We start from the raw sequence: 25,708 nt of genomic DNA on the forward strand, positions 1-25,708 counted from the left end.
TGTTCTACTTCTGTAGGGTAATTAAAAATGATCCATGGTGTGCGTCCTGCTAGAAGCCTGTCCTGGGTATCTTTATAAAGTGCGTAGGCCTGGTTAAGTAGGGGTTGAGGCCCTGGCATGCTGCCCAGCTCCAGCCTCAGCTCCAGCCCCCTACAGCCTGTCCAGTTTAAAGAGGTGCTGGATGACACGCTGTAACGAGTGGAATGCCTGCAGCCTGCAGCTGGCGTGGCAGAGTCAGAGCAAAGAGAGGGAGAGAAAGCTCTACACACACTGTGGGACTACAGCCTCTCCTCTTCTGAACAGAGAGAGTGAGAGGCAGAGGGAGAGACAGAATAGAGTGAAAGGGGGCAGAGAGAGAGAGAGAGAGAGAGAAGAGAAAATCAGTGGCAAAAAGCAGCCTTAGTAAACCTGCACCCAGAAGGGCTCTCTCCAGGGTGTGTCCCCAGCCCCCAAGCCCCCATGGACCCCCAGGCCCCCGGGCACCAACCACCACGCCACAGCCTGCTGCTCACACCCACTCTGTTTACAGTGCAGGTTTATAACATCCACAGCCAAATACTCCACATTCTTATCTCACCCATTCATATCCTGAACTGGAGACGGGCTGAGTGCATCTGCATTTATGTATCACCTCTTCTTTTCTTAGGCCCAGACACATGTTTCCCTTTTAAAGTCACACCGGGGGAAACAATTTTCTAACTTAACATCAACATTTTGACATCTCCTTGGGAGGTTCTGACAGAACGCTTCTTCAAAAATTGGTCCAGTAGTATCAGGGAGGTTTCTATGAGGCGCCTGCTGCTCGGTAGAGAGGGAAAAAAGAGTTTGAGGAGGAAAGGTTCCCATTTCCCGAAAAAAGAGCCATAAAAATGTAATGGTATCCAAACAGTGGAGTATCTGGTGTCAAGGGCAGGTCAGAGGAAGACTCAGTATCTAGAGCTGATAGAATCTGAAACCTACAATGTGTTGTCTCACAGAACAGCAGATACTCCTAAATACATCAGCGACAGCATTATGTCTTGCAAAGGCCCTGGACAACATCAAGCCCCCTCTCAACACACACATACACACACACATGCATACACAGAGAACCCAAACCAAAGGCCACGGTCATTGAGTGCTCAGCAAACACACAAACAGTGGCACATGAGAGGGTCAGGGTCTGCCAGGGGTCAAGTAGAGTGGGCTGGAGAGGGGCCAGAGATGGACTGATAACCCCCAGAACTGCTTTGGAGAAGGCTTTACTTCCAGGCCTGATCTCCCTGTCGATATGGCCCGACGCCCAGGTCACTTCTCTCAGGTTACTCGCTGTGCGCCGTGTCCTGTTTGGTTCCCACTCCTATCATCCATCCCAACCCCCACGTCTCACACCCTCCTAGCCATGGACATGGTCCTTGGACATGGACTTGAGAGTTGAGAGATGGACTTGGTCCAGGCACCAAGACAAAGGTTGACCGTGGGCAATCCGCTGGTGGTGGTGGTGGTGTGTTGGGAGCAGATAGAGGCTTTATCTGATAGAAGGGATCTGTTTTAGCAAGACGAGGCACAGAACAGAACAACATCTCGATCACAAGAATCGCTTATACGTAGTTATTTGGGATACAAGGGGATTTGTAGATTCTAAATTCTGATGACGGTAGTCGATCTCAAACACGTGCATTGACTCTGCTGTGAGGCTAGTCAAGGCAGCTATTCCACAGCCTCTGAGAGAACAAAAACCTGGAAAAGTATGCTGCGCTTTCTTGTTTGCTGTTGTACTACTTTCCCAACAGACCTCTTTTAACAAAGCAATTCACTGAACTTTAGAGGCAAGCACTGAAGCACAAACGCTCAGTGTAGGCCTATTGTCCACATGTTCTTGCTCTTCAAAGACAATTCTACACAATATGCAAAGAACACAAACATTTCCATGACAGACTGACCAGGGGAATCCAGATGAAAGCTGTGGGGGATGCAACGAAGAAGAAAACAAAAGGGGGTGCAACTCAATATTAGGAAGGTGTCTTTACTGTGTTGTACACTCAGTGTATCCAGTGCATTCGGGAAAGTATTCAGACTGCTTGACTTTTTCCTCAATTTGTTAGGATACAGCCTTATTCTTTTTTGTAACAGTATTTTTATTGGAGTTTCACAATTTTCACCCATATTAAGAGATACAACAACAAGGACAAGGCAAAAAAAAAACGCACTCACTTACACATATCCGTATGTATGCATGCACCCACACACACACCCACACACACCCACACACATACATACACACCCACCATTTCCCTCTCCCCGCTCAGCGCTTCTCTCACCCCATCCCCCCCATTGCGTCTCTCAATACATACATTTAATCAAACATGAACAGAGAAAAAAAAAAAAAATTATAATAAAAATAAATAAATAAAATACAAAAAAATTAAAATACATGAAAATAAAGAGCTCAGTTTAAACCAAGAAGTTGAGTTCCCCACATGGAACGTACAGTGTAATTCTGAAATACATAGATCACCATTCTAAGAGAATCCTTGCAGCATAATAGCTGACACTTCAGGTTCTAGGTAATTTAGGTAAGGTTCCCATACTTTGTAGAACTGATCTGTCTTAGAATGCAATGTACATGTCAGATATTCCAGCGGTACCCATTCAAATAGTATCTTATGCCAATCTTTAATAGAGGGAACCTTATCACTAATCCACTGTAAAAGTATGTTTTTCCTTGCTGCGAAGGTGAGGATGTTGTAAAGCCTCCTCTTACCCACAGAAGTTACATGCCTACTAGGTAGACCTAACAGTAGAGAGACTGGGTCCAATTCTAGATCGACCCCTAGGATCTTTTCAATTTCTTGCAGAACACCAGACCAATATCTTTGTATTTTGGTACATGACCATAAACAATGTGTTAGGGTGCCTGTATCAGTTTTACATTTAAGACATTGAGGAGAGGAGGAAGAGGGGCTAAAAGCATGTCTGCGATTTGGGGATATATGCAATCTGTGTATTATTCTTAATTGAATTGCTCTAGTACGATTACATATAGATATTGTTTTTGCATATTTCCAAATGTCCTCCCACATCTCTTCATCAATAGTAACAGACAGTTCTTTCTCCCACACTTGTTTCACCCTCTGTGTATCGACAGCGGAAAAGGACCTTAAAGCATCATAAAGCAGACTTACAGACATTTTCCTTTGTGGGAAAAAAAGCATTCTTTCAATGACAGACATATCAGGGTTGCCAATTAAGGTGGTGCTCTTCAGAATATAATGCCTTACTTGTAGGAAACGGAAAAAGTCCTGCTTTGGGAGTTGATATTTCTCGACCATCTGCTCAAATGACAATAAAATCTTATCTGCAAATAAGTCATTTAGTCTGCGTATGCCCTTATTAAGCCAAACGTTAAAGCCAGCATCCAGCAATCCTGGAGCAAAATCTGGGTTGTTAAGAATTGGGGTAAGAGCAGAGGTTAGTTTGGACCTTCCCAGGAAACGTTGAACTGACTTCCATACTTTGAGTGTGTTAAGTGTAATGGGGTTGTTACAATGATCTTTTACAGACTTGAAACTTGTGAAAAACAGAAGATCCTGTAAAGGGTATTTTGAAAGAGAAGTCTCAATGTCTAACCAAATAGAGGAGTCATCGTTTGTGATCCAGTCTGAAATATAACATAGGTGGGCACACCACTGATAGAACCTGATATTGGGCAGATCCAAGCCACCCATAGAATTTGGCAGCTGCAATATTGCCATCTTAAGTCTTGGCTTGCGTTTACTCCATATAAAGGAACTTAGCCATCCATTTACATCCTTTATTACCTTATTGGAGAGTAATACTGGGATCATTTGGATTGGGTAGAGTAGCCTAGGTAAAATGTTCATTTTCAAGAGGGATATTCTACCCAACCATGAAATCGGAAGAGAGTTCCAGCGCTCCAGATCCTGTCTTATTGTGTCGAACAAGGGAACAAAATTGGCTTTGTACATTTGTTGGAATTTAGGAGTTACAGATATACCCAGATACGTAAAACCTGAGGGAGACCATTTAAAAGGGAAGGGGGGAGAAGTATTAGGCACAGAGTGAAGGTTACCAAGTGGCATAGCCTCTGATTTAGTTAGGTTAATCTTGTAGCCTGAGAATTCACTGAATAACTCAATAATATTAATAAGAGATGTGATTGAAGTCTCGGGATTAGAAATGAATATCAGGACATCATCAGCATACAAGCTTATTTTATGGTGAACATCGCCAATGAGCAGCCCCTGATACAGCCTTATTCTAAAATTGATTAAATATAATTTTTTTCTCATCAATCTACACACAATATTCCATAATGACTTAGCAAAAATAGGTTTTTATTATTCCAAATGTATTACAAATAATAAAATGAAATATTACATTTACATAAGTATTCAGACACTTTACTCACTACTTTGTTAAAACACCTTTGGCAGTGATTACAGCCTTGAGTCTTCGTGGGTATGACGCTACAAGCTTGGCACACCTGTATTTGGGGAGTTTCTCCCACTCTGCAGATCCTCTCAAGCTCTGTCAGGTTGTATTGGGGAGCGTCGCTGCACAGCTATTTTCAGGTCTCTCCAGAGATGTTCGATCGTGTTCTGGCTGGGCTACTCAAGGACATTCAGAGACTTGTACCGAAGCCACTCCTGCGTTGTCTTGGCTGTGTGTTTAGGGTCGTTGTCCTGTTGGAAGGTGAACCTTTGCCCCAGTCTGATGTCCTGAGTGCTCTGCAACAGGTTTTCATCAAGGATTTGTCTTTGCTTATTTGAGCTGTTCTTGCCATAATATGGACTTGGTCTTTTGCCAAATAGGGCTATCTTCTGTATACCCCCCTACCTTGTCACAACACAACTGATTGGCTCAAACGCATTAAGACGGAAAGAAATTCCACAAATTAACTTTTAAACAAGGCACACCTGTTAATTGAAATGCATTCCAGGTGACTACCTCATGAAGCTTGTTGAGAGAATGCCAAGAGTGTGCAAAGCTGTTATCAAGGCAAAGGGTGGCTATTTGAAGAATCTCAAATATAAAATATATTTTGATTTGTTTAACACTTTTTTGGTTAGTACATGACTCCATCTGTGTTATTTCATAGTTTTGATGTCTTCACTATTATTGTACAATGTAGAAAATAGTAAAAATAAAGAAAAACCCTTGAATGAGTAGGTGTTCTAAAACTTTTGACCGGTAGTGTCTATATATATATAATGTATTCAGAAAGTACTCAGACCTCTTACATTTTTCCACATTTTGTTACATTACAGTCTTATTCTAAAATGGATAAATTGTCATCGTCCCCCTCCCCCCCATCAATCTACACACAATACCCCATAATGACAAAGCAACAAAAAAAATGTTTCTGTAAAAGTATAAAAAAAGCAACAACTGAAATATCACATTTACATAAGTATCCAGACCCTTCCTAATATTGAGTTACACCCTCTTTTGCCCTCAGAACAGCCACAATTAATCGGGGTATGGACTCTACAAGGTGTCGAAATCGTTCCACAGGGATGCTGGCCAATGTTGACTCCAATGCTTCCCACAGTTGTGTCAAGTTGGCTGGATGTCCTTTGGGTGGTGGACAACTCTTGATACACATGGGAAACTGTTTGGCGTGAAAAACCCAGCAACGTTGTAGTTCATGACACACTCAAACCGGTGCGCCTGGCACCTACTACCATACCCTGTTCAAAGACACTTAAATATTTTGTCTTGGCCATTCACTCTCTGAATCGCACACATACACAATCCATGTCTCAATTGTTTCAATGCTTAAAAATCATTCTTTAACCTGTCTACTCCCCTTCATCTACACTGATTGAAGTGGATTTAACAGGTGACATCAATAAGGGATCATAGCTTTGACCTGGATTCACCTGGTCAGTCTATGTCATGGAAAGAGCAGGTGTTCTTAATGTTTTGTCCACTCAGTTTATGTAGTATGTGTACTGCAAACAACACTTTGCATTGACTAAATACACTTTGCAATGACTAAATACAAACGGAAACTTTGCAGACATCACCTTTGGCCTTTGAATGTTGACCTCTTGTGAATAATTTGCTGATCTATCTATGGTATGTTTCTCATTCCTAAAGTAATCCAGCCCGACAATCTCACATATTCCACCAGTCACTCCCTCATCTGATATCAGACAACATTGTCCAAAACTGTTGATGTGGAACCAAAACTTCTCATTGGCATCTTGAGAACGGAGGAGGGGTGGGCAGCCTGAGCCTGTTTATTCGACCCACACTGGCTGCCTGGCCCGGGCCAGACTTTTATGACATGTCAGAGTAGTGTTATAAACACGGGGGTGCCTCTTGTCATCAAGGGCATCCGTCTGAGAAAGAGCTCGCCCGCCGCCTGTCATGAACTTCAAAGAGGTTCCAGAGGAGAGCCAGAGGAGGGCCGTGTGAGTCTGATTCATCACCACTAACGTGCCGTGTGGGAAGAGAAGAAGAGAAAAAAACAAAAGGGACCCTGCTAACCTTTCCCTCCACTCCCTCCACCCCTCTGTCCCCAGTCCCCTCCACTCCCTCCACCCCTCTGTCCCCAGTCCCCTCCACTCCCTCCACCCCTCTGTCCCCAGTCCCCTCCACTCCCTCCACCCCTCTGTCCCCAGTCCCCTCCACTCCCTCCACCCCTCTGTCCCCAGTCCCCTCCACTCCCTCCACCCCTCTGTCCCCAGTCCCCTCCACTCCCTCCACCCCTCTGTCCCCAGTCCCCTCCACTCCCTCCACCCCTCTGTCCCCAGTCCCCTCCACTCCCTCCACCCCTCTGTCCCCAGTCCCCTCCACCTCCACTCCCTCCACCCCTCTGTCCCCAGTCCCCTCCACTCCCTCCACCCCTCTGTCCCCAGTCCCCTCCACCTCCACTCCCTCCACCCCCCTGTCCCCAGTCCCCTCCACTCCCTCCACCCCTCTGTCCCCAGTCCCCTCCACCTCCACTCCCTCCACCCCTCTGTCCCCAGTCCCCTCCACTCCCTCCACCCCTCTGTCCCCAGTCCCCTCCACTCCCTCCACCCCTCTGTCCCCAGTCCCCTCCACTCCCTCCACCCCTCTGTCCCCAGTCCCCTCCACCTCCACTCCCTCCACCCCTCTGTCCCCAGTCCCCTCCACTCCCTCCACCCCTCTGTCCCCAGTCCCCTCCACTCCCTCCACCCCTCTGTCCCCAGTCCCCTCCACCTCCACTCCCTCCACCCCTCTGTCCCCAGTCCCCTCCACTCCCTCCACCCCTCTGTCCCCAGTCCCCTCCACCTCCACTCCCTCCACCCCCAGTCCCCTCCACTCCCTCCACCCCTCTGTCCCCAGTCCCCTCCACCTCCACTCCCTCCACCCCTCTGTCCCCAGTCCCCTCCACTCCCTCCACCCCTCTGTCCCCAGTCCCCTCCACTCCCTCCACCCCTCTGTCCCCTCCAGCTCCACTCCCTCCACCCCTCTGTCCCCAGTCCCCTCCACCTCCACTCCCTCCACCCCTCTGTCCCCAGTCCCGTCCACCTCCACTCCCTCCACCCCTCTGTCCCCAGTCCCCTCCACCTCCACCACCTCCACCCCTAGAGATTGAGAGGCCAGACTGCAGATTCCTCCGAGCAAGTAGAGAAAAAGCTCTCTCTCCTCTCTCTTTCTCTCTCTCGCCTCAGCACAAAGTTCATTGCTGGCATTTGTTTTCTCTTTGTAACCCCTTTGTCTGTCTGCACCAGAGATTTGCCCGTTATTATCCCAAAACAAGAGATACAAAGCAGGAATGTAAGAGCCTCGCGGCACTCGGTGACGGTATGCATCCTTTTGTCAACTTCAAATACCACCGTCGCTTCATTTCCTTCGAAAATGAATTCTTACTGCAGAATAATTCCAGACGTGTGGTCGTACAGAGCTCCAGACAGACAGAGTAACCTTGCGGGTCTACTTTAATGCATACTACAGCAAAGAGCAACAGTGGATTTGCAACATCAAAGTTTAAGGAAAGTTGGGGTTGATGTAAATAATGTTGAAAGGAAATTCCTTGATCTAGCGAGTCTGTGGAGAATCACGGGAAGGACAAATATGTCTGGGGCCGCCGGCCACCGCCGGACAGAAAGTGACTTATTTTCCTGTCTGTGTTGTTGCTTTTACAGACATCCCGGTGGAGGATTAAGATGTTGGTATGCAGTCCACTTTATTCGATGACATTTCAGAGATGCTCCAGCAGTCTGGAATGCAGTACGAGGCCATCACATGAAGTTCAGCCTGTACCACACCTAATTCCACTGTCTGCGTTCCAAATGACACACTATTCTCTATGTAGTGCACTATATAGGTAATACGGTGCCATTTGGACCACAAACACTAAATAAGACAAACACTGGCTGGCTAGGGCGGTTCAGACTCCGATAGTAACCTTTTTCTGGTATACGTGCAAAAGTGAGTGTGTTTCATCATCGTCAATATCATCTTTATCATCCCCATCAACTGTGACATCATCACTATCCTCATCATCCTAATCATCATCATCATTAGTGCCATCATCATCCTCCAATCTTTTCAATCAGCGATGCTGTCTCTTTCTCTGTGGTGTCAGGCATCAAACTGCAGGGTGTGAAAAGTGAGGCGTGCAAATCAGAGCCAACCAAAGGTTAGACAGAGGTGAGGGAGAAGACCAGGGATTAGGGCTGCGGTTTAATCTTCCCTCTGGTCCCTCTGGTCTCTGAGGCCTCCTCCATGGTGCTGGGCCTGGCTGTGGGGGGAGGAGCCATATTACGGGACGTCCCTCCGCTCTCACCTTTCCCTTCTCTTCTCACGTTCCTCCTCCGGCCTGTTCACAGAGCTAACAAAGAGCACCGCTGCCATTGATCTCCCAAGGCCACGAATGATGCCAAGTAAACAAAGGCTGATTGAAATATCAGCATCTGAGAGGACAGCAGGCATCCATTGTCCAGTCTGGGTGTGTATGTGTGTGTGAGAGTGAGTGAGTGAGTGAGTGAGTGAGTGAGTGAGTGAGTGAGTGAGTGAGTGAGTGAGTGAGTGAGTGAGTGAGTGAGTGAGTGAGTGAGTGAGTGAGTGAGTGAGTGAGTGAGTGAGTGAGAGAGGCAGTGAGTGAGAGAGGCAGTGAGTGAGAGAGGCAGTGAGTGAGAGAGGCAGTGAGATAGAGAGAGAACATGAGAGAGGGAGGCAGTGAGAGAGAGAGAGAGAGAGAGAGCATAAGAGGAGAGAGAGAGAGCATAAGAGAGAGAGAGAGAGAGAGAGAGAGAGAGAGAGAGAGAGAGAGAGAGAGAGAGAGAGAGAGAGAGAGAGAGAGAGAGAGAGAGAGAGAGAGAGAGAGAGAGAGAGAGAGAGAGAGAGAGAGAGAGAGAGAGAGAGAGAGAGAGAGAGAGAGAGAGAGAGAGAGAGAGAGAGAGAGAGAGAGCGCATATGAGAGAGAGAGAGAGCATATGAGAGAGAGAGAGCGAGCATATGAGAGAGAGAGAGGCAGTGAGAGAAGGAACAGCCAAGAATGAGAAAGAGAGAGAAAAAGAGAGGAAGGGAGAAAGAAAGAGAGTGCCCTGGGCGCTTCAGTGATAATAGGTTGTGACAGCCAGGCCACGCTGCCGTTCCATTGTGACAGACAGAGATGAGCAGCACAGTGGGATGGGAGTGTGTGTGTAGGGGAGTGTGTGTATGTGTGTAGAGGAGTGTGTGTGTCAGGGAGGGAGGTCAGGGCTCCGCTGGCTGTCAATCTACTATGCTGATGATACTATGGACAGGGGAGTGCGGGAGTGGGGGTACAGAGGGTGGGGCATGGGAGGCGCTCGTCAAACCCCCCCCCCCCCTTCCTTCCCTCAGGGCTATGCTTCCCGTCACGTACACCGAAACACAGGGGGGTTATTAGCCTGTGGGGTGGGAGTCACTCATCACCCCAACCACAGTCCACTGGTTCACACCAAGACTGATCTGGCCAAAGAAAATGTAACATGAATGTACTGTTACATGTTATCAAGTGGCTCTCTGTTCTTACTATCAGGTGATTATCTCAGCTGTTCCTAATATATCTCCTTATCTTCTTCAACAAGTATTTACCAGTGATAATTAAAAACATGCTCTCTCTCTCTCTCTCTCTTTCCCTCCCCTCTCAGTCTCTGTGTCTCCCTCCTCTCGCTCTCACCCTGTCTTCCTCTGACAAACTGTGAGATGACACAGATGGGAAACATCCTTTCATTTTCAAATACTTCCTTGGTTAGTGACGTGGTTGGTTCATGCATGTCCTCTGCTGCCAATCCCAGCCTCCCTCTTGTATTTGGCCTGGAAGGAAGGCTGTCCTCCTCTTCTCCTCCTCTCCTTTCCTCCTCTCGCCTCTTCATCCGGCACAATGCGGGAGGTCAAGGAAGGGAGGGAGTAATTTAGTCTCAGAGTGTTGGGAAATAAATCAGGCGTCTTTAGACAAGGCTGGTTGGGGGCCCTGACCACCAAGGCCAGGGGCCAGGGGAGGGGACCCATACGAGAGTTAACGGTCAAAGGTTAGACACTCTCATGTTGGAAAACCCTTCACAAAGAGGCCCAGAGAGCAGGCTGTAATGAGGAGGGTGGGGAGGGAACCCGGCTGTAATTAATACACCTGTCACAAGTAAATATGGGGGCGCTGGGGTCACAGAGCAATTTGTTTAGTCATAGGGGTCTCGAAAACATCACCCCAGAGGTGTACAATGATCCTATTTATGTCAGGGGGGTTCCCATTGGTACACAGGTACCTTGGGAAACTGTTGAGACACAGGACATTGTGCATTCATGCCCATTAATAACAAGGGGGAACTGTAGGGTTTCTTTCAGGACTGAAAGAGAAAATGCCATTCTCCGAAACAATAATGTTGTTGGATTTCAACCAGGGTGACCTCGAGAGATGAACTATCAAGTCTCTCAATAGTTACACCTGTTTTTTCCCCCCCTCTCTCACACAAATAGACACGTACACACTGAAAAGTTAGATCAATCAATTATGAAAAAGTTGTCATGAAGGATATTGTTTCCAAGTTAAAGCAATGCCCTTGCACAAGAGTGCTTTACGGGAGAGTGGGGCAAGTCAAGCGAAAGGGTTAATTGAGCCACCCCTTGTTTCTAGGAAACCATACACAAAATGAATCATGTGACCAAATATTTAGGACGAGGTCAGCATTTCATGGAGTCTGTGAAGGAAGAACCCACATGGAAAAAGTGGTAAGCAAGATAGGTCCAAAAAAAACGGATTTTCACAAAGTCAAATAAATGTATTGTGTTATGGGTTTCATGATGCTTCCCACTGGGCACACACTGGTTGAATCAACGTTGTTTCCACGTTATTTCAATGAAATTACGTTGACCCAATGTAGAATAGATGTTGAATTGACGTCTTATCTAAACCAAAGTAGATAGTTAAAAGATTGTTTTATACATCAGTTGGGGTCTCTATAAGCTACAATATGAGGTCTTAAACCTCCAGTTGCATGAAAGTGCATCCTTGTAGCTGTGTGGGCTAATGTTGTCAAAATGTTTGCCTTGGGGTAAGTTGAGCCAATAGCAATGAGGTAAATTGAGCCACTGGCCACCATACCCCATACCAATGATGATTGCATTTTGTCCGTTTTATGCATAATATGCATATTATTTTAGCAATGTGTCATGCATATGAACTTAAGATGGTGTATTTGTATTGTCACAGAGCAGACATCATCATGTCCTGTCTATCCAAATGTCAACCCCTCCCCCTTGAGGTTCTTGAAAGAGCAGCCAAGGAAGTCCGAGAAGGGAAGAAGCACATAAGAGCAGCAGCAAGGGACGAGAAAATAGACTAAATGACACTGAAAAGGTACATTGATAAAAAGGAAAACGAACATGTAGCGGTGTGAAAGAGAGTCTATGATAGAGAAGCAGAGGCGCACAAGTTCACATCTGACGACGTGGAGTCTGAGCTTGCTAAACACATCAAGAATCTCGCAGACCTGCTTCATGGGCTTAGTAGCCTCACATGTGGAGAACACATCGAAACAACATCCCTGTCGCAGACTTAAAGGCTTCAAAATCCTTCTTTAACCTGTCTTCCCCCCTTCATTTACACTGATTGAAGTGGATTTAGCAAGTGACATCAATAAGGGATCATAGCTTTCATCAGGATTCACCTGGTCAGTCTATGTCATGGAAAGAACAGGATTCACCTGGTCAGTCTGTCAAGGAAAGAGCAAGTGTTCTTAATGTTTTGTATACTCAGTGTATGTCTGAATGTCTATATATTAAAGGCATACATTTAAGATATACAATATACCACTCTCCCATTCCATCAATTAAACTTTGACCTACCAGCACCATCCCCCACTCACACAGGACACCATCGCCCACTTACCCCACCATCGCCCACTTACCCCACCATCGCCCACTTACCGAGGGTAAGTTAATGAAAGAGACCACTTTTTTTGACCAAATATGCTTTCAAAACTGTTATGTTTATATGAATTTGGATTATTTCCAGGAATAAACAACATCCTGAAATATATGTAGATATCTTTGTTAGGAAGAATAATATATTTCCCTTGACGTAGTGATGCTGAATGTAAAAAATGGCTCAACAGTGCACATACGGTGTATTCGGAAAGTATTCAGAACCCTTGACTTTTATCACATTTTGTTACGTTACAGCCTTATTCTAAAATGTATTAAATGTTTTTTTTCATCATCAATCTACACACAATACCCCATAATGACAAAGCAAAAACAGTTTTTTTTTTTATGTTTGCTAATTTATAAAATAAAAACATAGAAATGTCACATTTACATAAGTATTCAGACCCTTTACTCTGTACTTTGTTGAAGCACCTTTGGAAGCGATTACAGCCTCGAGTCTTCTTGGATATGATGCTACAAGCTTGGCACACCTGTATTTGGGTTGTTTCTCCTATTCTTCTCTGCAGATCCTCTCAAGCTCTGTCAGGTTGGATGGGTAGTGTCGCTGCACAGCTATTTTCAGGTCTCTCCAGAGATGTTTGATCGGGTTCAAGTCCGGGCTCTTGCTGAGCCACTCAAGGACATTCAAAGACTTGTCCCGAAGCCACTCCTGAGTTGTCTTGGCTGTATGCTTAGCTTCATTGTCCTGTTGGAAGGTGAACCGTCACATCAGTCTGAGGTCCAGAGCGCTCTGGAGCAGGGTTTCATCAAGGATCTCGCTGTACTTTGCTCTGTTCATCTTTCCCTTGATCCTGACTAGTCTCCCAGGCCTTGCCGCTGAAAAACATCCCCACAGCATGAGACTGCCACCACCTTCCTTCACCATAGGGATGGTGCCAGGTTTCCTCCAGACATGACGCTTAGCATTCAGGCCAAAGAGTTCAATCTTGGTTTCATCAGACCAGAGAATCTTGTTTCTCATGGTCTGAGAGTCCTTTAGGTGCCTTTTGGCAAACTCCAAGCGGGCTGTCATGTGCCTTGTATTGAGGAGTGCCTGGCCATTCTACCATAAAGGCCTGATTAGTGGAGTTCTGCAGAGATGGTTGTCCTTCTGGAAGGTTCTCCCATCTCCACAGAGGAACTCTGGAGCTCTGTCAGAGTGACCATCGAGTTCTTGATCACTTCCCTGACCATGGCCCTTCTCCCCTGATTGCTCCGTTTGGCTAGGCGGCCAGCTCTAGGAAGAGTCTTGGTGCTTCCAAACTTCTTCCATTTAAGATTGATGGAGGCCAACTGTGTTCTTGGGGACCTTCAATGCTGCAGATATTTTTTGGTACCTTTCCCGAGGTCTGTGCCTCGTCACAATCATGTCTCAGAGCTCTAAGGACAATTCCTTTGACCTCATGGCTTGGTTTTTGCTCTGACATGCACTGTCAGCTGTGGGACCTTACATAGACAGGTGTGTGCTTTTCTAAATCATTTCCAATCTATTGAATTTAACGCAGGTGGACTCCAATCAAGTTGTTGGAACATCTTAAGGATGATCAATAGAAACAGGATGCACCTGAGCTCAATTTCAAGTCTCATAGCAAAGGATCTGAATTCTAATGTAAAATAAGGTATTTCTGTTTTGTATTTTCTATACATTCGCAAAAAATTCAAAAACCTGTTTTCGATTTGTCATTATGGGGTAATGTGTGTAGATTGATAAGGATCATTTAAAAAAAATCAATTTTAGAATAAGGCTGTTACGTAACAAAATGTGGAAAAAGTCAAGGGGTCTGAATACTTTTCGAATGCACTGTATCCACTAATTTATTATAATTCTATTTCAATAACATTTCATAATGCTCCTGTAAATGGATATGAAAAACGTCTCATGAACATGATCATGTTGTGTATCTAGAAATATCATAAATAATCTGTTTCTATCATAACACAGAAGACATCAAGTTCAATGTCTTCTGGTTGCCAGTGTGCTATGGCTCGTTACTGCTCTCTAGTGTCAATAAAGTTGGCTCCAAACTGCTTTTTCCACACAGAGTATTTTTTTATTTATTTAGCCAGGCAAGTCAATTAAGAATAAATTCTTATTTACAATGATAGCCAAACCCTAACGACGCTGGGCCAATTGCGCGCCGCCGTATGGGACTCCCAATCACGGCCGGTTGTGATACAGCCTGGAATCAAACCAGGGTCTGTAGTGACGCCTCCAGCACTGAGATGTAGTGCCTTAGACCGCTGTGCCACTTGGGAGCAAATGTTTTATGTACTCAGTGTTTATGGCCAATTATAGCTACATACTAAATTATTTTGATGTATAGTAAGCCTCTCTATATTTCAATCTAGTAATCAACAAATGGTTTCTCTTTGTAAGTCCTTGCAGTTAAAGTTTCGGACTTACCTTGTGATAGCATCATTGGTGGTCATGCTATGATGGCTAGCTGTTGAATGGGCCTCAGAACTCAGACCATAACCAAAGCTAAAGCCAACTCAAATCTCCATAACTTCTCCTTAATAGAGTCAACAACGCATAACTATTAGACTATCCCTAAGGGTTGACAGATGGAAAGGCACTGACTGAAAATATTCAATTAAATACTTTCAATGTATAGTTTGTAGTTTATTGTTAGGCCTACATGATGAAACAGTTTGCTTTATATAAGCACCAGTGTGATGAGCATTTTTTGTTAGTTTGATTCTTTACTTTAAATCGCTCAGTGTAAAATACTTGTACTACACTACACTTATTGAGTTATGTCTCCCCCTACAGCTCAAAATATGCAATAACAGTGATACCTAGTGTGAAGAGACAGGTGCAATTTGGGACATTCCTGCATGTGGGCATTCCTGTATCTGCAGGAACCCCTCTTTATACTTCTATTGGTCCATTTTTAAGCTTGACTCCGGTACACAGGCGGGAGGCGGGGGCACTCCAGTACAGTAGGTGGCGGTAATGCACCATAGCGTTGGATGCCAACCCCCGATAAACCCCACCGAAGAAGAAGAAGAGGCAATGACAGGCTCTTCTTTCCCGCAGTTCTGTTAACGACTGCATATGTTCTTTGCTTCCGCCTGCCGAACACTTGGCATCGGCGTCGTTCACAGAACTGTGTTTGATAGCTAGGACTCCGGTAAACAGCAGGAGGGAGACAGGGGCGACACCGGTAGGTAGCTAGCTAGCTAGCTAGCTAGGACACGGGTAGGCAGTGTCCTTTCGCCACCGAAAAACTCAGATAATACTTTGATTTTCCTTTATAACCCACATTCTAATTGCATCGACAATCACGGGAAATCCAGAAAATCAAAAGTGCCACACAAGCGTAATGAGGTCGTGCTCGAGGGGGGGCGCTCATGCAGGAACCAATGGGATGCAAGAACGCCCCGAATTGCGGGCCGCAATCACACACTATTGCGTGTGAAGATTTTTTTTTAAACATTACAAGTTTGGACACGTTGCGGTGAAACTGCCACACAGTTTAGCTCGGGTTAGCTCGGTGAAACTGCCACACAGTTTCACCGCAGAAATGACTTCAAACAACAAACACTGTCTTACTCCCTCGGACATCATTGCACACGCCACAGAACAGAAGAGTATGTACTACCCCTATTAAAAAACAATAACGAATGTGCCTGGCGTGACCAGTGGCAACGTTTCACCTTTCACAGATCCCAGCTTTAATTATGCAGTTCTACAAAACACTACACTATACTATTACATTACACTCAGAGCACCACCAAGAAGTGCCCTACCCAATACCCTGCAGTCAGAAAATGAGGTAGACTAGTGGAGTCTGCAGCCAATCTCTAAGGGCTCACAGTGGAGTCTGACTGGATTTGGGGAGACTCATACTCACAGCAGTGTGTCTGTAGAGTGATGTCACAGGGTTAGCTCTGCCGCCGAAAGGATTCCTGATGCTGTAAGCCTCTCAGGACGTGCAACTCTCCTCTCGACAATGAGCAGCCGGAAGATCTCCCACTGCTGCGTGGAAGCCGTATCCCCACGTCGGCCCGCACAATGACCAGAGACCTGTCTTTCTCTACAGGCTTTAATCCCCTTTCTCTCCCCCGGGTCGTTCCCTCGCTGTGGACTCGCCTCGCACCATACAGGGCCTGGCCCCTCTGCCGCCACAGCCCACGATGCAGCTAGCTTCACACAATGGCGCTAATAACGCCAGCGAATTTCCCATCCCTAAAACAAGTCTCTGTCAAATGGCCTGCGGTTCAAGTTCTGTGTCCTGTGTCTGCTCAACAGAAGAGCTGCTTATTCATATCAAAGAGAGAGTGGGCTGTTGTGAATGAATGCAGGGGGAGTGGCAATTGAATAAATGAAGACAAAATGAAACAATGAGGCGTTTATTGCTTTCCTGAATGTGACAAATAAACACTTATTGAATTAGCAGCACACAGGCCTAAGCCTGGGACAGAATAGAGAGGAGGGAGTTCACTGGAAGCTCTGGGCACGCAGGCCTTTTACTGAGTGTTTATGGGGGCAGGACAAGGACTGGAGCGTCTTAGTCCACTGAGACGTGACTGGACCAAAACAAAAGGACTCATCTGGATCACTTAAGTGTGACTTTCCCTTTTCCCTGGTCCAGTGTGGTGTCTCAGACTCTCAGTCAGGATAACAACAGTGACATGGATTGTCTGGTGGTCGCTGGTTCTCACACTGAAACACGTGTATGCAGCGGGATGAGACAAGTGGTCCAACGTGTTGCCAATGCATGTGAATGAATAAACAGCCTTCTGGGGTATCACGGAGAAACAGACCCTCTGTAGTACTCGAAACAGACTCTGTCTGTAGTACCAGGAACAAAAGAGCACATAAGAGGGGCTGGGTCCATCAAGAGGTAGGCAACAGGTGAACATGATGCCATCATCAATCTATGCATGTGATCATGGTTCCTTTCTAGGTTTCTTCTTAGGTTCCTGCCTTTCTAGGGAGTTTTTCCGGGCCACTATACTTCTACATCTGCATTGCTTGCTGTTTGGGGTTTTAGACTGGGTTTCTGAATAGCACTTTGTGATATCTGCTGAGGTAAAAAAAAGTGCTTTATAAATACATTTGATTGATTGATCATTATAAAACTACTGGCTGAGAATGACATCATGACCATGGCATCATGGATATATGACAGCCACAATACTCTAAGACAGTCCACACCTCAACTATGGTGTTCAAGTATGTTTAAACAACAGAAATGCCACTGAAAATGCCTGGTGGTTGCCGTCACAGTACATACACAAGAACTAAAACGTTGTCCTACTTGGTGCTGGTCGAAGATACAGTATGAAGGACAAAGTGCCATCTCACGAGTACATCATAGAATACAACAGTTCATACAGTAGTCCCTATCTTGTCCCTGCAGACTACAGTCTCAACCTGGTCTAGCAGGCTGAAAGAGAAGACAGAAGGAGAGGAGACAGAGCGTGTGTGACAGAGCCCAGGCCAGCCAGGCTGAGTCAGTCAGTCGGTGTGTCAGCGCCTATTGTCTCTGGTCTCACTGGGCTGGGCCTGCCGTCCCTTGTCCTCGTCCCTCAGAGTGGCAGCTCAGCCCGTCCTGGCGTGGCGCCAGCAGACACACTCAAGGGGGAAACAGAGAGTGCTCTCTGTGATCTGTGGGAACTGTAGGGCTGGTAGGAAGCTGAATAGATGATGGCAGCGGAGGGCATACTCCTTTCACACCCCTGAGGACACCAATGCGTCATTTGTGTCTTCGTTGCGGAACGCCCTGATCCGGAGGTTTCGTAAGAATAAATCTGAATCCGAAGTTGAGATTTCTGTGCATAATGTGTATTAGTAGTCTGAGCGTCATGATCTAATTCAAAATACATCATGAAAGTGTGCTAATTGCGTTCGACTTTACAAAAGAGGACAGAACAGAACAAAATAAACCAGACAGTGATTGATGCGTTCATTCCTCGTGTTTTTGAACCACCTTAAAGAATGTACCCATTCAGCAGATTTCACTATTCTGTATCTTGTTTTCACAGTGACGTAACGTCATCCCAGCCTGGTGAAATGATACCACACAATGAAATGGTGCTGTGCTGTGGGTCTGCTGCATGGTGGATCAATCTCAATCCTGTACCAGCGTTAAGGTCAACAGTGTGGCTCACTCATAACAAACATGGCTGAGTCTGGGCTCTTAATCAATCACCATGGAAAACGTACAGGTCACCTGGGGTCAAGTAAGACAGGGTGTTATTCATGCAGCCAGGCAGCATATCTGATACAAAACACACTCAGCCAGGGCGTGCGTGCGTGTGTGCGTGTATGTGTGTGTCTTTTAGGGGCACAAAGAAACCTCTGCGGATATTAAAGGTCAGAGGTCATCTAGCATGTGTTCAGGATCTAAGGTTACTGAAGGTTAAACTCTACCCATCCATCAGGTAAATTAGCCAAGATTCATTACAGATTTACGTCTTTGATCACAGATCCACCTTTATTTCATTTAATTGCCATTTTTCTATGTGAATTGGAACATTTAGGTTACGTGTTTAAAGGACTGAAGTTATCTTCTGAATAGCCTTAGCTATCGAAGACCCACTTTAAAATGTCCAATTAAGTCATTCAAATTGCAGCAACCGTACATTAACTTCACTGTACTGTACACCTATTGCCATTAGTGTCCTTTCTCTGTGTACTGTGAGTGATTGTAATACCACTAGATGGAGACTTACTAAAGGATTTCATTTCATAGAACTTATAATAGTCTGTCTGGATTCCTGCTGCATTACTAAGATAGCTCATCTAACCCTTTCACCCTCTCACCATGGCTTCTAAAAACGATCACTCTAGGCTACCATAATGGACAGTGCCTTCGGAAAGTATTCAGACCCCTTGACTTGTTCCACATTTTGTTAGGTTATAGCCTTACTCTAAAATGGATTCAATCATTTTTTTCCACTCATCAATCTACACACAATACCCCATAATGACAAAAGCAAAAACAGGTTTTTAAAGATTTTTGCTAATTTATTGAAAATAAAAAACAGAAACCTTTACTCAGTACTTTTTAGAAGCAGCTTTGGCAGCAATTACAGCCTGGAGTCTTCTTGGGTATGACACTACCAGCTTGGCACACCTGTATTTGGGGAGTTTCTCCCATTCTTCTCTGCAGATCCTCTCAAGCTCTGTCAGGTTGGATGGGGAGCGTTGCTGCACAGCTATTTTCAGGTCTCTCCAGAGATGTTCGATCGGGTTCAAATCCGGGCTCTGGCTGGGCCACTCAAGGACATTCAGAGACTTGTCCCGAAACCATTCCTGCATTGTCTTGGCTGTGTGTTTAGGGTCGTTGTCCTGTTGGAAGGTGATCCTTCACCCCAGTCTGAGGTCCAGAGCGCTCTGGAGCAGGTTTTCATCAAGGATCTCTCTGTACTTTTCATCTTTGCCTCGATCCTGACTAGTCTCCCAGTCCCTGCCACTGTTAAACACCCCCACAGCATGATGATGCCACCACCATACTTCACCGTAGGGGTTATGCCAGGTTTCCTCCAGACTGGACACTTGGCATCCAGGCCAAAGTGTTGAATCTTGGTTTCATCTGACCAGAGAATCTTGTTTCTCATGGTCTGAGAGTCTTTAGGTGCCTTTTATTGAGGAGGCTTCCATCTGGCCACTCTACCATAAAGGCCCGATTGGTGGAGGGCTGCAGAGATGGTTGTCCTTCTGGATGGTTCTTCCACAGAGGAACTCCAGAGCTCTGTCAAAGTGACCATTGGGTTCTTGGTAACCTCCCGATTGCTCAGTTTGGCCAGATGGCCAGCTCTAGGAAGAGTCTTGGTGGTTCCAAACTTCTTCCATTTAAGAACGATGGAGGCCACTGTGTTCTTAGGGACCGTCAATGCTGCAGAAATGTTTTAGTAGCCTTTCCCAGATCTGTGCCTCGACACAATCCTGTCTCGGAGCTCTACGGACAATTCATTCGACCTCATGGCTTTCTTTTTGCTTTGACATGTACTGTCTTCGTACACTGTCAACTGTGGGACATGTGTGTTTTTTCCCAAATCATGTCCAATCAATTGAATTTATCACAGGTGGACTCCAATCAAGTTGTAGAAACATCTCAAGGATGAGCAATGGAAACAGGATGCACCTGAGCCCAATTTCGAGTCTCATAGCAAAGGGTCTGAATACTTATGTAAATTAGGTATTTATGTTATTTATTTTTTTATACATTGCATAATTTCTTAAAACCTGTTTTAGCTTTGTATTGTGTGTAGATTGCTGAGGATTTGTTTTTATTTAATCCTTTTTAAAATAAGGCTGTAACGTAACAAAATGTGGAAAAAGTCAAGGGGTCTGAATACTTTCCGAATGCACTGTATATTAATATACTGCTCAAAAAAATAAAGGGAACACTAAAATAACACATCCTAGATCTGAATGAATGAAATAATCTTATTAAATACTTTTTTCTTTACATAGTTGAATGTGCTGACAACAAAATCACACAAAAATAATCAATGGAAATCCAATTTATCAACCCATGGAGGTCTGGATTTGGAGTCACACTCAAAATTAAAGTGGAAAACCACACTACAGGCTGATCCAACTTTGATGTAATGTCCTTAAAACAAGTCAAAATGAGGCTCAGTAGTGTGTGTGGCCTCCACGTGCCTGTATGACCTCCCTACAACACCTGGGCATGCTCCTGATGAGGTGGCAGATGGTCTCCTGAGGGATCTCCTCCCAGACCTGGACTAAAGCATCCGCCAACTCCTGGACAGTCTGTGGTGCAACGTGGCGTTGGTGGATGGAGCGAGACATGATGTCCCAGATGTGCTCAATTGGATTCAGGTCTGGGGAACGGGCGGGCCAGTCCATAGCATCAATGCCTTCCTCTTGCAGGAACTGCTGACACACTCCAGCCACATGAGGTCTAGCATTGTCTTGCATTAGGAGGAACCCAGGGCCAACCGCACCAGCATATGGTTCCACAAGGGGTCTGAGGATCTCATCTCGGTACCTAATGGCAGTCAGGCTACCTCTGGCGAGCACATGGAGGGCTGTGCGGCCCCCCCAAAGAAATGCCACCCCACACCATGACTGACCCACCGCCAAACCGGTCATGCTGGAGGATGTTGCAGGCAGCAGAACGTTCTCCACGGCGTCTCCAGACTCTGTCACGTCTGTCACATGTGCTCAGTGTGAACCTGCTTTCATCTGTGAAGAGCACAGGGCGCCAGTGGCGAATTTGCCAATCTTGGTGTTCTCTGGCAAATGCCAAACGTCCTGCACGGTGTTGGGCTGTAAGCACAACCCCGACCTGTGGACGTCGGGCCCTCATACCACCCTCATGGAGTCTGTTTCTGACCGTTTGAGCAGACACATGCACATTTGTGGCCTGCTGGAGGTCATTTTGCAGGGCTCTGGCAGTGCTCCTCCTGCTCCTCCTTGCACAAAGGCGGAGGTAGCGGTCCTGCTGCTGGGTTGTTGCCCTCCTACGGCCTCCTCCACGTCTCCTGATGTACTGGCCTGTCTCCTGGTAGCGCCTCCATGCTCTGGACACTACGCTGACAGACACAGCAAACCTTCTTGCCACAGCTCGCATTGATGTGCCATCCTGGATGAGCTGCACTACCTGAGCCACTTGTGTGGGTTGTAGACTCCGTCTCATGCTACCACTAGAGTGAAAGCACCGCCAGCATTCAAAAGTGACCAAAACATCAGCCAGGAAGCATAAGAACTGAGAAGTGGTCTGTGGTCACCACCTGCAGAACCACTCCTTTATTGGGGGTGTCTTGCTAATTGCCTATAATTTCCACCTGCTGTCTATTCCATTTGCACAACACCATGTGAAATTTATTGTCAATCAGTGTTGCTTCCTAAGTGGACAGTTTGATTTCACAGAAGTGTGATGACTTGGAGTTGCATTGTGTTGTTTAAGTGTTCCCTTTATTTTTTTGAGCGGTGTATATTCCATTTAGCAGACACTTTTCTCCAAAGCGACTTACAGTAATGGGTGTGTACATTTGAATTGCACCCACTACTGGTATTGCAAGCGCCATGCTCTTTCAACTGAGCTACAGAGGACCAGATACTGAAGCAGTAGTAACGCACTCAAAAACAGAAATATGGTTAAAGAATATCTCAGTAAGGGTCAACGTATCAACAACAGGAGACTCGCTGCCGCTATGTGGTGTAATATGGAATAACAAGGTGTACGTCTAGAAATTAGAACGAAAACGGAACATTTTCCGATAAAAATACTTATTTCGTCATGTTTCATTCACAAGAAACAATAGTATTTAAATGTATCATGCAGTGCTAGAAACCCTTTTTGCTCACCATCCTCATTTTCATATTGTTTTCCAATACATGCAAAAAAAAAACACAAATGAACGGACTTTGAAAACCCACAGCTGCACGCAACAATGACTTCATTGGCTCATTGGGAATGTGTGAGATCATACGGTAAAAATCTCACAAGTATGATCTCACAATAACTTCACTGTGCAACCATCAACCACACCCCAACTCTGACACCTCTTTGCCTCTTCCCTCCCAAGGCCTCTATCCCTCCTCTCTCTCGTTTTATTTTCTTCTGATGACAGGATGCCAAGATACTCATTCAAATTCCTGTCTTTACGATCTTCTGGCACGAGAACAAGGCGAAAGTCACTTGGTACTTGTGAACAAACCTTTAAAAACAGGCATGGACACACAGTGCACTGCTATGGCCTCTGTGAGTTCTAAAGTATGCCCTGTGGGTTGTAGAATGCACCGATCTCCACCATGATGGATGGGGTTACTTAGAATACATTGCATTTGATTTCAAATGTTCTGCACTGTAAACTACGGATGCTCTAATTGCCTAAGGTAGACCTATTGACAGCTCTCTAAATGTCTTTGTCCATGCAAGTTATCCATCTCTCCACTAGATGTCATTATTTTATATGAAATGACCATATTCAGCCTTGCTAGTGGACTATTGGTTAAATATATTAATTGGTTAATATATTGGTTAATATATTTTTTAAAGAATGAGGTATGAAGGTAGCCTAGTGGGAGCCTACCCTTGGGGTTAGAGCGTTCGGCCAGTAACCGAAAGGTTGCTGGATCGAATCCCCGAGCTGACAAGGTAAAAAAATTAAAAAAAATAAAAGCTCTCGTTCTGCACCTGAACAAGGCAGTTAACCCACTGTTCACCGCTAGGTCGTCATTGTAAATAAGAATTTGTTCTTAACTTACTTGCCTAGTTAAATAAAGTGACAGACCGTAGGCCTACCTTTATGCTTGTTTTGGAACACAGACAATTTTAGACTGGAACTAGTCTGAATGGTTAGAAAGGAAAAGTTCTGTGCTGTCTGCAGCAATCACGGCAATTACTGGAAGAGGGCCTTCCAAAATGTGTCAATGACCACCAGGCCTGTACACAATAAATACAGTTCTGCCATGTAAATAAAACATGTCAATGGTCTAAGAAGCAATGGACATCATACAATTTGAGTTAGAATCAATTCTAGAAATTACATAAGCCTATATTCTCCAAATGTCCAATATCGTTAGTTCGATTGATTAATAACCGCTCAACAAAACACATAATCCAAACGCAGGTGCTCTAGAGAATTGGGCAAGACAACATGCCGTGGATGAATATGATTGTCCAAATGAATACATTATTAATAAATTATAGTAAGACTAAATACCTATGGCATACATTAGGGTAATTATCTTGTTATGGCAGATTTTGTTTCTTGGCTCCAATATTCCAAATAGGCATTAATGATCATATTTGTTATAATTTATGTAATTAATTGAATGAATCGTTAAATAGGGCTACACACGTTTCAGTGTCTGCACTTCGAGGTAATAAGAATGGCTGGAATTCGGGTGGTAAGGACGTTGGTTGTTTACTGTTGAGGATAAATGAATTGCATACATTTCAGCTTACAAAATGACTCAAGTTTATTCATTTATCTAAATGTAATGTTATTATTATGCAATTATTTTCGTATTTTTAAGTCCTATCTACACATAAAATATCCTACATATACAAACTAGTATAATATGTTTTAAATATATAAATATAAGTATATTTAAAACATGTCTATTTTAATTGGCTGAGACACTAACACCTTTTGGGGAGCTTGGATGCAGGTCAAACTCCTAATATTAAACAATGGTGAAACTTTACACAACTTTTCCCTAAACCTTGAGCCTTAGTTGGTTTGGCTAGCCCGGCCCATCTGGTACAGCAAATGGAAATACTCACCAGAGAGCTAGCGAGGAGTGAGAGAAGAGAGAGAAGGGGGAGAGAGAGAATGAGAGGGACCAGATTGAAAACATATCAGCCTGGCGTCTCAATACCACATTTCTGACGAAGAACGAACCACCCTCAAACCTTTTAGACCTCTTTAGGCTACAAAGTTCGATATCGTGCAATGTTTTCTTAGTAAGGGAGGATCGATTTCAAAAACTTGTTTCGTTTATTCTCGGTGATGGATTGTAAAAAGTTGAGTCGACACACATAAACTCTTACGGTGAACTTTATGAGAAGTTGGGAAGAGGATTGTAGTTAGTCTTGATCGTGTTTAGGCTACTAGAATATAATTTATGGATTTCATTCTTGCATTGGAAGGAGTTTGTTACTTCTTGCTTTTTGACCGAGAAAGTTTGACCTAACGGTAATCTTCGATCGCGTTGCTGAAACTTGTACAAGTAGTGGGCAAACAGAACCGAGGGAGACGCACCGGGTCAGACCATACCGACCCGACCACAGGCATCACCACTGAGGTAGGTGGACTGGACATGCATGTGATGATGAACTCTGGAAATCATATTTCTTATTAATTATTAGAATATTATTCTTATTATAAATAGGCTAGTCAATAATTTGAAATATTCATTTTGGGGCAAATTTGAAATTGTTACTTTGAATTGCCTAAAAGGGTATTTTAACGTAACCTATTAAAATAGCGTTTTCTGTGGAACGTTGACCATACAGAATAAATAAAAACTATGAATATTGTGAACATGAATCATATAGATATAGACAAAACTGCCCATTCGGAATTACTGGAAACGTCTCCACTTTCAACTTAACTGACTTGACATTGGAATGTCACAAATTCCGCGCTGCAACTTTATCTATTTGTCAGTAGATGCGCTCAAAACTGTGCAAGAGACATCATAGCCCTATTGTTGCTTAGCGAGAATCCTTAGTTGCTACATACATTTTTTTACTTAAAAAATGTATGATATACCAATAGATTTTTGAAGAATATAAGTTTAGTTCAACTGTCGTACCCCGTCATAACTCCAAATATAAGCTTGTTTTAGTATAATATTTAGTCCCTATATTTGTAAACAATGTAAATGTAAACAAACGCT

The 25,708-nt window shown here is 44.7% G+C and overlaps 1 protein-coding gene across 2 annotated transcripts in view; it reads left to right on the forward strand.

Moving 5' to 3' along the window:
* The first annotated feature begins 24,588 nt into the window (after positions 1-24,588).
* The window catches only part of LOC106574262 (zinc finger protein GLI2), an 82,455-nt gene continuing 81,335 nt past the window's right edge, over positions 24,589-25,708 (forward strand). For both annotated transcript variants that reach the window (XM_014150041.2, XM_014150042.2), the window contains exon 1: positions 24,589-25,111. The gene's annotated coding sequence lies outside the window, so the exon portion shown is untranslated. The remainder of the gene's footprint in view (positions 25,112-25,708) is intronic.

The sequence above is a fragment of the Salmo salar genome, chromosome ssa16 (genome assembly GCF_905237065.1).
Source record: "Salmo salar chromosome ssa16, Ssal_v3.1, whole genome shotgun sequence".
In the NCBI taxonomy this organism is placed as follows: domain Eukaryota; kingdom Metazoa; phylum Chordata; class Actinopteri; order Salmoniformes; family Salmonidae; genus Salmo; species Salmo salar.